The sequence below is a fragment of the Manis javanica genome, chromosome 4 (genome assembly GCF_040802235.1).
Source record: "Manis javanica isolate MJ-LG chromosome 4, MJ_LKY, whole genome shotgun sequence".
Taxonomy (NCBI): domain Eukaryota; kingdom Metazoa; phylum Chordata; class Mammalia; order Pholidota; family Manidae; genus Manis; species Manis javanica.
Window position 1 is genome coordinate 148,133,704 of NC_133159.1, and position 16,095 is coordinate 148,149,798.

At 34.2% G+C, this 16,095-nt stretch overlaps 1 protein-coding gene across 1 annotated transcript in view; it reads right to left on the reverse strand.

Moving 5' to 3' along the window:
• The window catches only part of PPM1E (protein phosphatase, Mg2+/Mn2+ dependent 1E), a 227,094-nt gene that overhangs the window by 154,537 nt on the left and 56,462 nt on the right, over positions 1-16,095 (reverse strand). The gene's annotated exons all lie outside the window — the stretch shown is intronic.

Genomic DNA, 16,095 nt, shown 5'->3' on the forward strand with positions numbered 1-16,095 from the left:
TATTAAAATTTATTTCATTGAAAAAAAAAAAGATCACCCATCATGATCAAGTAGGATTTATTTCAGGGATGCAATGATGGTACAATATTAAAAAATCCATCAAAATCACCAACCACATCAACAAAAAGGACAAAAACTACATGACCATCTCCATAGATGCTGAAAAAGCATTGAACAAAATTCAACATCCATTCGTGATAAAAGCTCTCAACAAAATGGGTACAGAGGGCAAGTACCTCAACATAATAAAGGGCTTATGTGACAAATGTACAACCAACATCATACTTAACAGCAAGAAGCTGAAAGCCTTTCATTTAAGATCGGGAACAAGACAAGGATGCCCATTCTCCACTTTTATTCAACATAGTTCTGGCAGTCCTTGGTATGGCAATCAGACAACACAGAGAAATAAAAGGCATCCAGATTGCTAAAGAAGAAGTTAAACTGTCACTGCTTGCAGATGACAGGGTATTGTACATAAAAAACCCTAACGAATCCACTCGAACACTACTAGAACTAATATCTGAATTCAGCAAAGTTGCAGGATACAAAATTAATACACAGAAATCTGTTGCATTCCTATATACTAATGATGAACTAGCAGAAATGAAATCAGGAAAACAATTCCATTCACAATTGCATCAAAAAAAATAAAATACCTAGGAATAAACCTAACCAAGGAAGTGAAAGACCTATACTCTGAAAACTACAAGACACTCATGAGAGAAATTAAAGAAGATACCAATAAATGGAAACACATCTGTGCTCTTGGCTAGGAAGAATTAATATTGTCAAAATGGCCATCCTGCCTAAAGCAATCTACGGATTCAATGCAAGCACTATCAAAATACTGATAGCATCCTTCAACGAACTAGAGGAGATAGTTATAAAATTTATGTGGAATCTCAAAAGACCCCAAATAACCAAAGCAATCCTGAGAAGGAAGAATAAAGCAAGGGGGATTACACTCCCAACTTCAAGCTCTACTACAAAGCCACAGTAATTAGGACAATTTGGTACTGGCACAAGAACAGACCTATAGACCAATGGAACAGAATAAAGAGCTCAGATATAAACCCAAGCATATACAGTCAATTAATATATGATAAAGGAGCCATGGACATACAATGGGGGAAATGACAGCCTCTTTAACAACTGGTGTTGGCAAAACTGGACAGCTACATGTAAGAGAATGAAACTGGATTATTGTCTAACCACATACACAAAACTAAACTCAGAATGGATCAAAGACCTGAATATAAGTCATGAAACCATAAAACTCTTAGAAGAAAACATAGGCAAAAACCTCTTGAATATAAACATGAGAAACTTTTCCCTGAACGCATCTCCTTGGGCAAGGGAAACAAAATAAAAAATGAACAAATGGAACTACATCAAGATAATAATCTTCTGTACAGCAAAGGACACCATCAACAGAGCAAAAAGGCATCCATCCTACAGTATGGGAGAATATATTTGTAAATGGCATATCCGACAAGGAGTTAACATGCAAAATATATAAAGAACTCACACACCTCAACACCCAAAAAGCAAATAACACTATAAAAAAATGGGCAGAGAATATGAACAGTGCTCCAAAGAAGAAATTCAGATGGCCAACAGGCACATGAAAAGATGCTCCACACTGCTAATTATCAGATAAATTCAAATTAAAACCACAATGACATATCCCCTCACACCAGTTAGAATGGCCAACATTGAAAAGACTAGGAACAATAAATGCTGGTGGGAATGTAAATTAGTTCAACCACTGTGGAAAGCAGTATGGAGGTTCCTCAAAAAACTAAAAATAGAAATACCATTTGACCCAGGAATCCCACTCCTAGGAATTTACCCAAAGAATATAATTACTCAGATTCAAAAAGACATATGCACCCCTATGTTTATTGCAGCACTATTTACAATAGCCAAGACATGGAAACAACCTAAGTGTACATCAGCAGATGAATGAATAAAGAAGATGTGGTACATATACACAATGGAATACTATTCAGCCATAAGAAACAAACAAATCCTACCATTTGCACCAACATAGGTGGAGCTGGAGGACATTATGCTCAGTGAAATAAGCCAGGCAGAGAAAGATTTCTCTCATTTGTGGAGTATAACAACGTAGCTAAACTGAAGGAACAAAACAGCAGCAGACTCACAGACTCCAAGAAGGGACTAGCAGTTACCAAAGGTGAGGGGTTGGGGAGGGCAGGTGTGGATGGAGGGAGAAGTGGATTGAGGGGTTTATGATTGGTACACATGGTGTGTAGGGGATCATGGGGAAGACAGTGTAGCACAGAGAGGGCAAATAGTGACTCTGTGGCACCTTACTATACTGATAGACAGTGACTGCAATGGGGTAAGGGGGGGACTCGATAATATGGTGAATGTAGTAACCACATTGTTTTTCATGTGAAACCTTCATAAGGGTGTATATCAGTAATACCTTAATTTTAAAAATCTGTACATAGAGACCACAAAAAAAAAAGTTGCTGCCAGAGGGTCTGGCTTCCTATCTGCCTGAAACTAGCTGATAAATAAGACCCTCCCCATTGGCACACTGAAAGGTCTTGGAACACCCTCAACACTGGGGATAAGAATAATCAGGCTACTTATACAATCATGAGGGTTCAAGAGACAACCAAAAGCTAGGGCAAGGTCAAATAATAAAGTTCATAACCTATACAAGGTCACTCTTTCAAGACTGGGAGAAACAGCTGTTATGCCTAAAACACAGATGCAAACAGGGAGTCAAGCAAAATAAGGAAACAGAGGAATATATTCCAAACAGAAGAAAAAACAACCAGAAAAAGACCTTAATGAAATGGAGGTAAGTAATCTACCAGATAAAAATTCAAAGTAGTAGTCCTAAAGATGCTCACCAAACTCAGAAGAATGCATGAAAACAGTGAGAACTTCAACAAAGCAATAGACAATTATAAGAAAGTACCAAACAGAAGTCACAGAGCTGAGGGATACAATAACTGAACTGGAAAATATACTAGAGAGTTTCAACAATGGACTAGATAAAAAGAATAGATCAGCAATCTGAAAGACAGAGCAATGGAACTCATCCAAACAGAGCAGCAAAAAGAAAAGAGAATTTTAAAAAGTAAAGATAGCTTACAGGAACTATAAAACAACACAGGTGGAATACCATTTGCATTATGGGGGTCCCAGAACGAGAAAAAGAAGAGAAAAGGGCAAAAAACTTATTTAAGAAATAATGGCTGAACAAAAATTCTCAATCATAATATAAGTTGGTCATAGGGATGGTAATACAGCATGGAGAATATAGCTGAAGATTCTGTAACATCTTCCTATGTTGACAGATAGTACCTGCAGTAGTGTGGGTGAGAATTTAATAACATGGCTAACTGTTGAACCACTGCGTTGTACACTTGAAACCAATATGACTGAATATCAACTATACTTCAATTTTAAAAAGAGAAAGAATGGCTGATAACAATTGAACTAAATTCTCCAATCTAAAGATACGGAGTTGCTGAATGGATAAAAAATAAGACTTATCTATCTGCTGCCTACAAGAGACTCACTTTAGATGTAAGGACACATAAAGACTGAAAAAGAAGGGATGGATACAAATATTCCATGCAAATGAAAGTGAAAAAAAAAAGCTAGTGTATACTCATATATATAGAAGACAAAATTGACTTTAAAACAAAGACTGTAACAAGAGACAAAGAAGGGCATTACATAATAATAAAGGGATCAATTCAACAAGATGATATAACATTTCTACTAACAGAGTAAATATATAACATTACTCTATATAACATTACTCTAACAGAGTAAATATATATGCACCCAACATGTAAGTACCAAAATATATAAAGCAAATATAACAGACCTAATGGGATAAACTGACATAATACAATAATAGTACGGGACTTTAACACCCACTTGCATCAATGGATAGGTCATCTAGACAGAAAATCAATAAGGGAACACCAACCTTAAACTATACTTTAGACCAGATGGACTTTATAGATATATATAGAGCATTCCCCCCAAAAGCAGCAAAACGCACATTCTTCACAAATGTACGTGGAACATTATGCAAGCTGGATCACATATCAGGCCACAAAACAAGTTCCAATAAATTTAAGAAGATTTAAATTATATCAAACATCTTTTCTGACCACACGGTATGAAACTAGGAATCGATTACAAGAAGAAAACTGGAAAAATTTACAAATATGTGGAGATTGAACAACATGCTACTCAACAACCACTGGGCCACTAAATAAATAAAAAAAATAAAAATAAATACTTAGAGACAAATTAAAATAGACATATGATGTACCAAAATCTATGAATGCAGCAAAAGCAGTTCTAAGAGGGAAGTTCATAGTAATACAGACCTACCTCAAGACATGAGAAAAATCTCATATAAATCATTTACTTTAGACATAAAGGAACTAGAAATTGAAGAACAAACAAAGCCCAAAGTCTGTAGAAGGAAAAAATATCAGAGTAGAAATGAATTAACTGGAGACTAAAAAGATAATAGGAAAGATCAGTGAAACTAAGAGCTGGTTCTCTGAAAAGATAAAATTGACAAACCTTTACTGACGGTCACCAGATAAAAAGAAATCAAAGTAAACTTACAAATAATATCACTGAAATACAAAGGATCACAAGAAACTACTATGAACAGTTATATGCCAACAAATTGGACAACTTAGAAGATATGGATAAATTCTTAGAATCATATAATATTCCAAGGCTGTATCAGGAAGAAATAGAAAATCTGAATAGAAGGACTGCTCATATAGAGACCGAATCAGTAATCAACAACCTTCCAAAAACTGAAGTCCAAAACCAGAAGGCTTCACTGGTGAATTCTACCAAATAATCAAAGAAGATTTAATACCTATCCTTCCCAAATTCTCCCAAAAAAACTGAAAAGGAGGGGCTGCTTCCAAACTCATTTTATAAGACCTGCATTACTGAGATACCAAAATAAGGCAATGACATCACACAAAAAAATAAAATTACAGGCCAATATCCCTGATGAACATAGATGCAAAAATCCTTAACAAAATATTAGCAAACCTAATTCAGCAATACTTTAAAAGGATCATACAACATGATCAAGTAGAATTTATTATTTCAAGAAGAAATTATCAAGTAGAATTTATACACAGATGGCTGAACAACCAAAATCAATCAACATGATACACTGCATTAACAAAATGAGGGATAAAAGTCATATGGTCATCTCAATAGATGCAGAAAAGGCATTTGACAAAATTCAACATCTATTTATGATTTAAAAAAAAAACACTCAACAAGCTGGATGTAAAAGGAATATACCACAACATAACAAAGGTCATATATGACAAGCCCACAGCTAACATCATACTCAAAGGTAAAAAGTTGAAATATTTTCCTCTAAGATCAGAACAAGACAAGCAAGTGCACTCTCCCCACTTTTATTCAACATGGTAAGGGAAGTCCTTGCCAGAGCAATTAGGCAATGAAAGAAAATGAAAAGCATCCAAAATGGAAATGAAGAAGCAAAACTGACTATTTCTGGATGACATAATCGTAAATACAGAAAATTCTAAACACTCCACATAAAAATATGTTAGAATAAACAAATGCAGTAAAATGATAGGGTACAAAATCAATAAACAAAAATCACTTGCATTTCTATAAACAATGAACTATCAGAGAAATTAAGAAAACATTTATAACTACATCAAAATATATAAAAATATATAAACATAAATATATATAAATCCTATTGACAATTGCATAAAAAATAAAACATCTAGGAATAATTTTAACCAAGGGGGTGAAAGACCTGTTTGCTGGAAAACTGTAAGTTTTCTTGTGCTCCATGGATTGGAGCTATTCTTTTACATGGATTGGAAGAATTAATATCAACATGTCCATATTATCTAAAGTAATACACAGATTCAATGTAATCCCTATCAAAATTTAGATTACATTTTTCACAGAAATAAAGCAAACAATCCTAAAACTTGTAGGGAATCACAGAAGAACCCAAATAACCACAGCAAACTTGACAAGGAAGAACAAATCTGGAGGCATCATGATCCCTGATTTCAAACTGTATCATTAAACTATAGTAATAAAAAAATCTGGTGTTGGCATAAAAACAGACACATGGATCAATGGAACAGAACAGAGAACTAGAAATAAACTCACACATATGTGGTCAATTAATTGATGACAAAGGAGGCAATAATTTACAATGTGGAAATAATTTACAGTTTTTTCAATAAATAGTGTTGGAAAACTGGACACATACCAAAAGTGAAACTAGATCACTATCCTGCCCCACACAAAAATTAACTCAACATGGATTAAAGACTTGTAAAACCACCTGAAACCCATAAAACTCCTAGAAGAAAACATGGGCAGCAAGCTCTTTGACACTGGTTTTGGCAATGAATTTATGGATCCACTTCAAAAGCAAAAGCAACCAAAGCAAAAACAAACAAGTGGAACCACATAGAACTGCACAAAAAATAAACTATCAAAAGAAATATTTTTTGATATATACATGATGTTTTGACATATGAATACACTGTAAAATAATTACAATAAAGCTTATCAACATGTCCATCACCTCCCATAGTTACTTTTTCTGTGTCTTTGTGAAAACACTTGACATTTACTCTCTTATTTCAAATATATAATACAGTATCATTAACTATAGTCACCTATAGGTGCAGATTACATCTGTACATCAAACAAAACCATAAAAAAATGAAATGAAATGGCAATTTATCAAATGGGAGAAAATATTTGCAAATCATATATCTGGTCAGGGGATAATTTCTAAAATATATAAAGAACTCTTAATAAATCTCAGTAGCAAAAACACAATTTGATTAAAAAACAGGCAGAGGATCTGAATAGATATCTGTCCAAAAAAAGACATACAGATGGCCAACAGGCACATGAAAAGATGCTCAGCATCACTAACCATCAAGGAAGTCAAAACCACACTGGAATACCACCTCAGAACTTTTAGAATGGCTACTATAAAAAAGACAAGAAATAACAAGTGTCGGCAAGAATGTGGAGAAAAAGGAACTTATAGTGCACTATGGAAAGCACACACACACCCCAATGGAAGAGTACCCAGCCATAGAAAAATTGGAATTTTGCCATTTATGTCAACATGGATGAACTTTGAGGGAGTTCTGCTAAGCAAACTAAGCTGCAGTAAGACAAATACTGTATTATTTCACTTATATATGGAATCTAAAAAAACGAACAAAATAAAAATCAGAGATAGAGAACAGAATGATGGTTGCCAGAAGGCAGCGGGGTGGGCGGTTGGACAAAATGGGTAAAGGAGTCAAGAGGTACAGACTTCTAACTATAAAAAACATAAGTCATGGGGATATAAGGTACAGCATGGTAGCTACAATCAGTATTATTATAAAGCATACTTCAAAGTTGCCCAGAGAGTAAAATCTTAATAGTCAACTTTGTATGGTAAATAGCCTTATTGTGGTGATCATTTTGTAATATACACAAATATTGAATCATTATTTTGTATACCTGAAACCAATATAATCTTATATGCCAATTATACCTAAATAGAAAAATTTTTGGTTAAAAATAGAACTCCCACTTCTGGGTATATAGCCAAAGGAAATAAAAATCACTATCTTGCAGTTATCTTCCCTCCCATGTTCACTGCAGCATTATTCATAGTAGCCAAGATATGGAAAGAACTTAAATATCCATGGACAGATGAATGGATGAAGAAAATGTTATATATGTAAATGTCATATATATAGTGTATGTGTGTATACACACACATAAACAGTATTATTTACCATTTAAAAAGAAGGAAATCTTGCCACTTGTGACAACATAGATGAACCTGGAGAACATTAAGTGAAATAAGTCAGACACAGAAAGCCAAGTATCACATTACCTCACTTATACATGGACTCTTAAAATAACAAGTAGATCTTATACTAACAGAGTATTATGGTAGTTACTAAAAGCTGGGGATAGGAGAAAAGGAGAGATACTGATCTAAGGGTATAAACTTTCAGTTATAAGAATAATAAATACTAGAGATCTAATGTACAGCAGGGTAACACAGTAATGATAATGTATTATATATTTGAAATTTAATAAGACAGTAAATTTCAAGTGTTTTCACAAAGACACATAAAAAATACTATGGGAGGTGATGGATATGTTAGTTTTATTGTGGTAATTATTTTACAATGTATTCATATATCAAAACATCATGCACATATCTTAAGTATATACAATCTTGTCAAAAACAAATTAAAAATTTTTTAAAAATCTCGTCACTGATGTGTATTCAGCCTCTATTTTATTCATTCTAACTTACTCAGATATTCCTCCAGTGTTTTAAATATATATATATATACTTATTTTCCATTTATAGGCTAATAGGTACATTCCTTTAGGACACTGATCATGTCTTGTACAGCTGAATCCTAAGTAATTTGAAGCAGAAAAAGAACATTTATTACACATTAAAATGGCTCCTTCACTTAATTTAGACATCACACGTATTATCTTCTTTAATCCTCCCAGCAATCCTGTGAGGTAGGTACTATTACCCAACCCCATTTTTCTGATGAGGTATGAGAGGTTAAGTACCTTGCTCAAAGTCACATAATTAGCAAGTGGAGGAGGATGAATTCCAACTCTGCCTGACACCAAAATCAATGCCCTTTATCACTTTATTTATCACTTTATTATATTGTTTCTCACATATTTTTAAAAAATGTAATTAGAAGTATAGCTATGGAAAATTAGGGGGCACAGATCAACAACCATAACAATAGTTACAGTATAAGATTTCATCATCTTATTTGATAAGGATTTATAAAAACAAAACAGATTTTCACATATTCACTCAATATTTACTGAGCACTTATTATATACCAAGCACAATTCGAAGATTCCTGCCCTTATGGAGCTCATATAAAGAAGGCTTTCCAAGGGTATTATGCTCAGTGAAATAAGGCAAGCAGAGAAAGACAAATACCAAATGACTTCCTTTATTTGTGGAGTACAAAAACAAAGCAAAACAGAAGGAACAAAACAGAAGTATACTCATAGACACCGAAAGGGACAAGTGGTTACCAAAGGAGAGGGGTTGGGGAGGGTGGGGGAACAGGGAAAAGGGGGTTAAGGGGCACAATAATTTGTAATCACAATGTACGCTGGTCACAGGGACAGCAGTAAACATGGTCAATACAGTTAATGATTCTGTAACATCTTACTATGTTGATACATAGTGACCGCACTGGAGGGAATGAGGATTTGATAATATGGGTAAATGTCGAACAACTGTGTTGTGTATTTGAAACCACTGTAAGATTGTATATAAATGATACTTTACTAAAAAAATATGAAACGAGTTAGACAAGAAAATTAACAATAATAAATAAATACAGAGGTCTTTCCGTGAAGCAAGGAATAGGAGAAAGGCACTGTAAAATGACAACAAACAAAATGGAGATGGTATCCATTAGTAGTAAATTTTACCAAAGTATAGATGATTTATGGGTTACCAGTGCATGAAATACCAAGAATACAGTGACCTTGTGGCCTATATTAGAAGCTTACACTAATTAAAACCTATATAAGGAAGTCAGTACACTCAGATTTCTCTAATTAAAATCCGATTGTTTCCCTGTATCCATACAATAGTAAAATTAAGAGGTTTGGGCTCATGTTTTTTGTAAGCTCCTTAAAATAGAAATAAAGATACATTATCTTTGTCACTCCCTACAAGAAGTCACTAAAATATGCTTTTGGTTAAAGATGTTCTGAATTAAATATGAATCTACTAACTCATTATTGTGTGACTTTAGGCGAATTACTTAAACTCTATGCATGCAAGTTTCTCATCTGTTACATAAAGACAAGAAGAGTTTATAGGTTGTTGTGAGGGTTACATTAGATAACCTGTTATAGGATCTGTCACACAGTAAGAACTCAATAAAATTTAACTGTTATTAAATTCTGCCTATATTTTTTCCTGTTAAATACTATTTACTGTTTAAGCAAGGTACTGATAATGAACTAGACCCAGGACAGATTTAACGTTATAAAAACAACAGTTTTTTCTTCTTCAGAAATCCTATCTTCTAGAAGATAAGCAAAATACAGTTTTATTATCATATAAATTTCAGAATGCTTGGGAATCCTAAGTGTTAACTAGTTTGAGAAGTGGCATGATTTATTTATAACGTGTTTTACTTGCTGGAATGCAAAAATTTTTCTAGTGTCTCAGTGAATGTATCACGAGGAAATCAGTATTTAATATTCCAAATTTAGAAAAATGAAAAATACTAAAAAGGCAAGTCTAGAAATGTTTCTGCCCCAAATCATAACACATTTGTGAAATTCCCAGACATTTTCATATGTTAAAATAAAAAAGTTAGCATTTTCAAAATAAAGTAATAAAAAGCCTTCCAAAGCTATCTGTTAAAATGCAGTACACGGTATACAGTCACAGTGAAAAAGTTTGGCAGTTCTTCAAAAAGTTAAACATAGAATGACATGGTATATAGTCACAGTGAAAAGGTTTGGCAGTTTTTCAAAAAGTTAAACATAGAATTACCATATGATCCAACAATTCTATTCCTAGGTATATACCCCAAAGAATTAAAAACAGGGACTCCAAGAGATAGTGTATACGTTATTTACAATAGATAGCCAAATGGTGAACACAGTGCAAATATCCATTAATAGAGGAAAAGATAAACAAAATACACTATTCACAATGTTAATATTATTTACCCATTAAAAAAGAGAGACTGACACATGCTAGAACATGGATAACCTCCAAAACAGTATGCTGAGTGAAATAAAACAGACACAAAAGGACATATACTGCATGATTCCACTTATATGACGTACTCAGAAGAGACACATTTATACTGACAGGAAGTAGAATAGAGGTTACCAGGGACAAGGGAAATGGATAGTTATTGTTAATGTGCTCAGAATTTCTGTTTGAGATGATTAAAAAGTTCTGTAGATAGATAGTGGTGATAGTCCCACACACTGTGAATGTATTTAATGTCACTGAATTACACACTTAAAAATAGCTAAAGTGGTAAATCTTATGTTATATGTATTTTACAACAATAAAGACAGTTTAAAGAAAATAATGCAGGTAGAATATATAATATTATAATAGAGTAAAGAAAAGGAAATATTTTATTCCATAGTTAAAATGACAACTATAAAAATATATCACTGAGAGTGGGAGAATTATGTATGGCAATTCAGTATTACAATTGTCTCACAACAATGATGACAATATACAATATCCTAAAAAGAACTTTTTATTATTACTAAACCAAGACTCAAAAGCAATCTCAAATTCAGCCCAGTAGATAATCAGCACTGGGTTTACATAATCTAATATGAAAACTCTTCAAAGCACTGAGGAAAAAAACATCAAAAATATTCTTTGAAAGAAATACCATTAACAACACTATAACTACATAAAAGCAAGAGAAAGCCCATAGTCTCTCAGCCCTTTCTGGGTATCTCTACTAGAACATATGCTTTTTCTCAGTTATTAACTGTATTTCAGGAATGATACAGTGGCAGTCTGACAAAAACTATATGGCGGGGATCAAAATCAGGACAGCACTACTACCATATGCTAATTATACAGAGACTCAGCACTGTATTGTCCAGGTAAAAATCCTAGTATGCAAAGGTAATACAAATCACATGAAATGCTGAATAGTAACATCAATTAAGGCTTCAGGCTCCCTATCATGTTGTGTTTAACACTGCTGGACACGGTAGCACTTGGTTATAACAATGTCCCAGCAGTAATTTCTAAATAACACAGATTTTTAGGAATCCAAAACAACACTCATATATTATCACTCTCACACACCTAATTATAATTAATTTGGCAGAAGGGTAGTTTTTATTTTCCTACTGAGAATTCTGAAGTTAAGGGCAAAGGTTTCAACAGTCTACCCAAGAATTCTATGGCAGTGCCTTTAAGAGGAAAGATAGGAAAGTGGATGCACTGTTATCACTGAGCATCCATGTGCACTAAGCAAGAAACATTTTGTGCTATAAATATTTCTTACAGCTCATGTAACTTATTCCTTAAAACAACCTATGCCACATACTGCACAGCTCAAGGGTGTACCATTCACATCCTGGTGTGTGTCAGGGCTAAGCAAACCTCCATCTGTGGGCAAATCTGGCCCAATACCTATTTTTGTAAGTGAAATCTTATTAGAATATAGCCACACCCATTTGTTTACATTTTGCCAGTGGTTGTTTTTGTGTTACAACAGCAGGGTTAAGCAGTTGTGACAAGTACTTATGGCCTGCAGAAAGCCTAACATATTTACTACCTGGCCCTTTATAGAAAAAAAGTTGCTAATTCCTGGTCTGTGTGAATATTGCCCTTGGAATATAATGCAGTGCACAAGCCTCTGCAGCAGCCCTGAAACAACTTAGTGAAGAAGGTATTATCCTTATTTGACAGACGAGAAAACTAATACATAGTAATGTCATGGAATGGGTCTGAGGTCATGCAGTTTTTGAGTGACACTCAACTTTCAAAACCACATCCTTCAGCTAAATCACATAAGACCTTGTATACAATGAGGATAGTAATAATACCTCCCATAGCTATTCTTGTTAAGTCTTGAACATGCATGTGACAATATTAGAGAAAGTTATTAATATTACTACAGCATAAAAATTAAACACTCATACACTTTGACCTTTTCTCCTTTATTCTTCCACAAAATTGGGACTTTGGTCATGCATGCCTCCATATTTACCAGAACCTCAAAATGTGATCTGCACACTCCTATTCCCAACATCCTCCCTCTATCCAAATACTACTCCTTTTCCAGAATCAATGTAAATGTCAGATTTGTAGTGATGCCTTCTGATTCTCTTATCAATTTTCACTGTCCTTTACAGTGCTGCCCTAGAGCAAGCCAGAGCAAACTCTGTTTAACATGTCTCATTTTATTTTCTATGATTTACTGATTTATTTCTCCCACTGGATTTGACATGGCTTAAGAGACTATTTCTTATTCATCCTTACATTCACCTCAACCTCCCTTCCTCACTAGAGTGTCTATCAAAGTTCCTTGTATGTAGCAAATATATTTTGGACACCCTGAATTGGACACCCTGACCTTGTACACTGTGTTTCCAATTTGTTGTTTATCATACCAAGCTAGGCTGCCTCCAGCACATCTGTCCACTGTTCAAAAAGGCAAGAGGAAAGGTAGAAACTCTTCTAAATGAAATACACACAGAATTTTCAATTTCTACAATTTCAGTATGATATTCAATACTCTAAATGTAAACTCTTCTCTGTAACTCAGTAATTTTTCTTTAAAAGACTAATGATTTCATCAGGTTTATCAACAGAATTTTACCCCATTTAACCTTCAAATTTTTCATACTCAAATCCTCTTGCAAATAAACTCATGTTCCAATTTAGTTGTCAGCGGTAGAATGTGCTCAAAATGAACAACCCCTACTATCCTGGCAAGAATTATAGGATTAGCTAAATTTCACTAGGATAAGGAACAATCTGGGTATTGAAAAAGCAAATGGCCCAGAAAGACATCTTAGGGTTTTCCCACAAATATGGATGTCCTACTAAGTCAAGTTAAATTTGGCTTTGCTCTACAATGTGCACAACTTTTCTATGATAGTAAGACAAATGCCAAGGATGAGGTTTTCATGACAAATAGGATAAAAAGATCCCACTGTACAAACTAGCCATGGTTAAAGTATTTTGAATAAACTGGAGATTTATAAGGGGTTCAAAGTTTGACAAAAAGAGGACAGAGTTCTATAAATAAAATAGAAGACAGTCTCTGCCATAAAAGAACTTGGATTTTCTTTGGGGGAGAATAGGTAAACATGAAATAACTTGAGAATAATGATGAACAGCATGTCTTACAGGCAGTAATTCAAAATATTTCTCTCACCTCACTGCTACGTCACAAATTATTATGACTACTGCCCTAAAGAAACCATTCAGCATTATTTGGTTCTTAAGATTGAGACACAGATATTGGAGGGAAGAAGATTATTCTTCATTTTTCATGAGTTATATTCTATTTGCTTCTGAAAGGACTTGAGAATACCTGCAGAGTAAAACTGTGCTATTTCAACTTAAAACAAAATATATCAAACAATATAATAAATAAATCACCTGAGGTGAGCAGCTTACATTCGGACCCAAAAATGAAACTTCAATCTCCTACTAGTTTCTTACAACAGAATGTAAAGCTAAAATCAAATATGACTTTTGCTATAAATTCATCATCATAAACATGTTGAACAGACTATATTAGAGATCCCCATTTTTTAGGGAACTTGAAGAATAAATAAATAAAACGGAATTCTGAGACATCTATCCTACCTTTATCTTTAGTCCCTCATCTTTTAATGACAAAGGATGACAAAGTTAATGAATAAAATTTTATATACATATTTTCTTCTCAAGCTAATCATATGAACTGCAAAAAGAAAACTGTACAATTAGGGGAACTTCACAAATTCATTTACTTTATACCAGCTAATCAATGATTATTAACATCTTCTAGAAAAAGGTAAAACAGGATGCTTTATAGTCAAATAGATCCTACAGTTTAAGACAAGTTAACAAAAGAAAAAAAAGTCTCGATTTTTTCCCTATTAATTATATTCTGAATATATAAAAAGTAATAACAGATTTTGAGGATGTAAAACAATCTGACTGCCAAGAAGATTCATTTTTGAGGCAAGAGTATAAATGACAAATCTAAATTTTTATTTCAAAAAGTAGAGTCCCATTTTATATTCCTAAAGATGTATTATTTCTATTTTTTCTAACTAACTAAAAATATTTCCTCTTCCATTTCAGGAAAATAGAATACTAATTTACCCTGAAAAAAAAGCTTAATATAAGTCACCTAAAAATTCTGGCTAACCTATAAAAATCATTTTGAGATAAATGCACATAAACACATAATCAAAGTCACAAAGCATATAAAGCAAGCCACTATGATTGAGCTTAGCAGAAATACTAAATGTGATACAGACACACAAAGATGGTGGAAATACTGGCTACAGAATACAACTTAAGAAGACAAGAAAGAATACAAAAATATGACTAAGGAGCAAGTCTCTAGTTGATGAGCAGCAGATTTAAAAAGGAACCTAATAGAATTTCTGGAAATTGACATAATAATTAAAATTAGACATATAACAATTAAACTTAGTAGACAGTTAAACAGCAGGGTAAATGAATCTGAATTGAGAATTCAGTTTGAATTGGAAGAGAGATTTGAAGAATCTACTCAGATACAAAGTGGAGACATAAAAGAGGTGAAGTTAAAAGACAGGGAGGAGGATTAAAGATGGCAGCATGAGAGGTGAGACAGAGGCTTCCACCCAAAACCGCATATAATACGAAAACATAATTAACACAACTAATCCTGAAAGAGCAACAGGAAAGAGGATTGCGCCAGACTGCATACACCTGGAGAAAAGAAAAGACCTCACAGAACAGGGTAACATACCAAAACTGTGGCCCGGCGAGACCCAAGCCCTGCCCGTACCCCAGCTCACCAGCAGGAGGAAGAGAAACGGAGCAGGGAGGGAGTGGAGGACTGGGACTGCTGAATAACTAACTGTGGAGATGTGCTCTGGGAGCATAAACCTACATTTCATGGTTAGGGGGTTGGAAAGCTAAGACAGGCAGAATTTCTGGAGAGACTGAGATTCCAGCCGCTTGTGGAAAGCAGGGATCCATATCTGGCTGCTCTGGGACAAAAGAAAGGCAGGCAGTCTGAGAGACTTCCTAACAAGGAAGCCCTTCGCAAGAGGGCTGCTAAAGGGGCAAGTATTTCACAGAGCTTACTGCTCAGGAGAAGGGACAGGTAGACAAAATTGTCCGGGAGCAGTCTGCCCAGCAGGTTGGGAGCTTTCACAATTTCCAGGTGCTTCAGCTCCCTTGCTGGCTACACAGCTCCAAGGACCCCTCCATGATAGGCAGCCTACTGTGCCTTT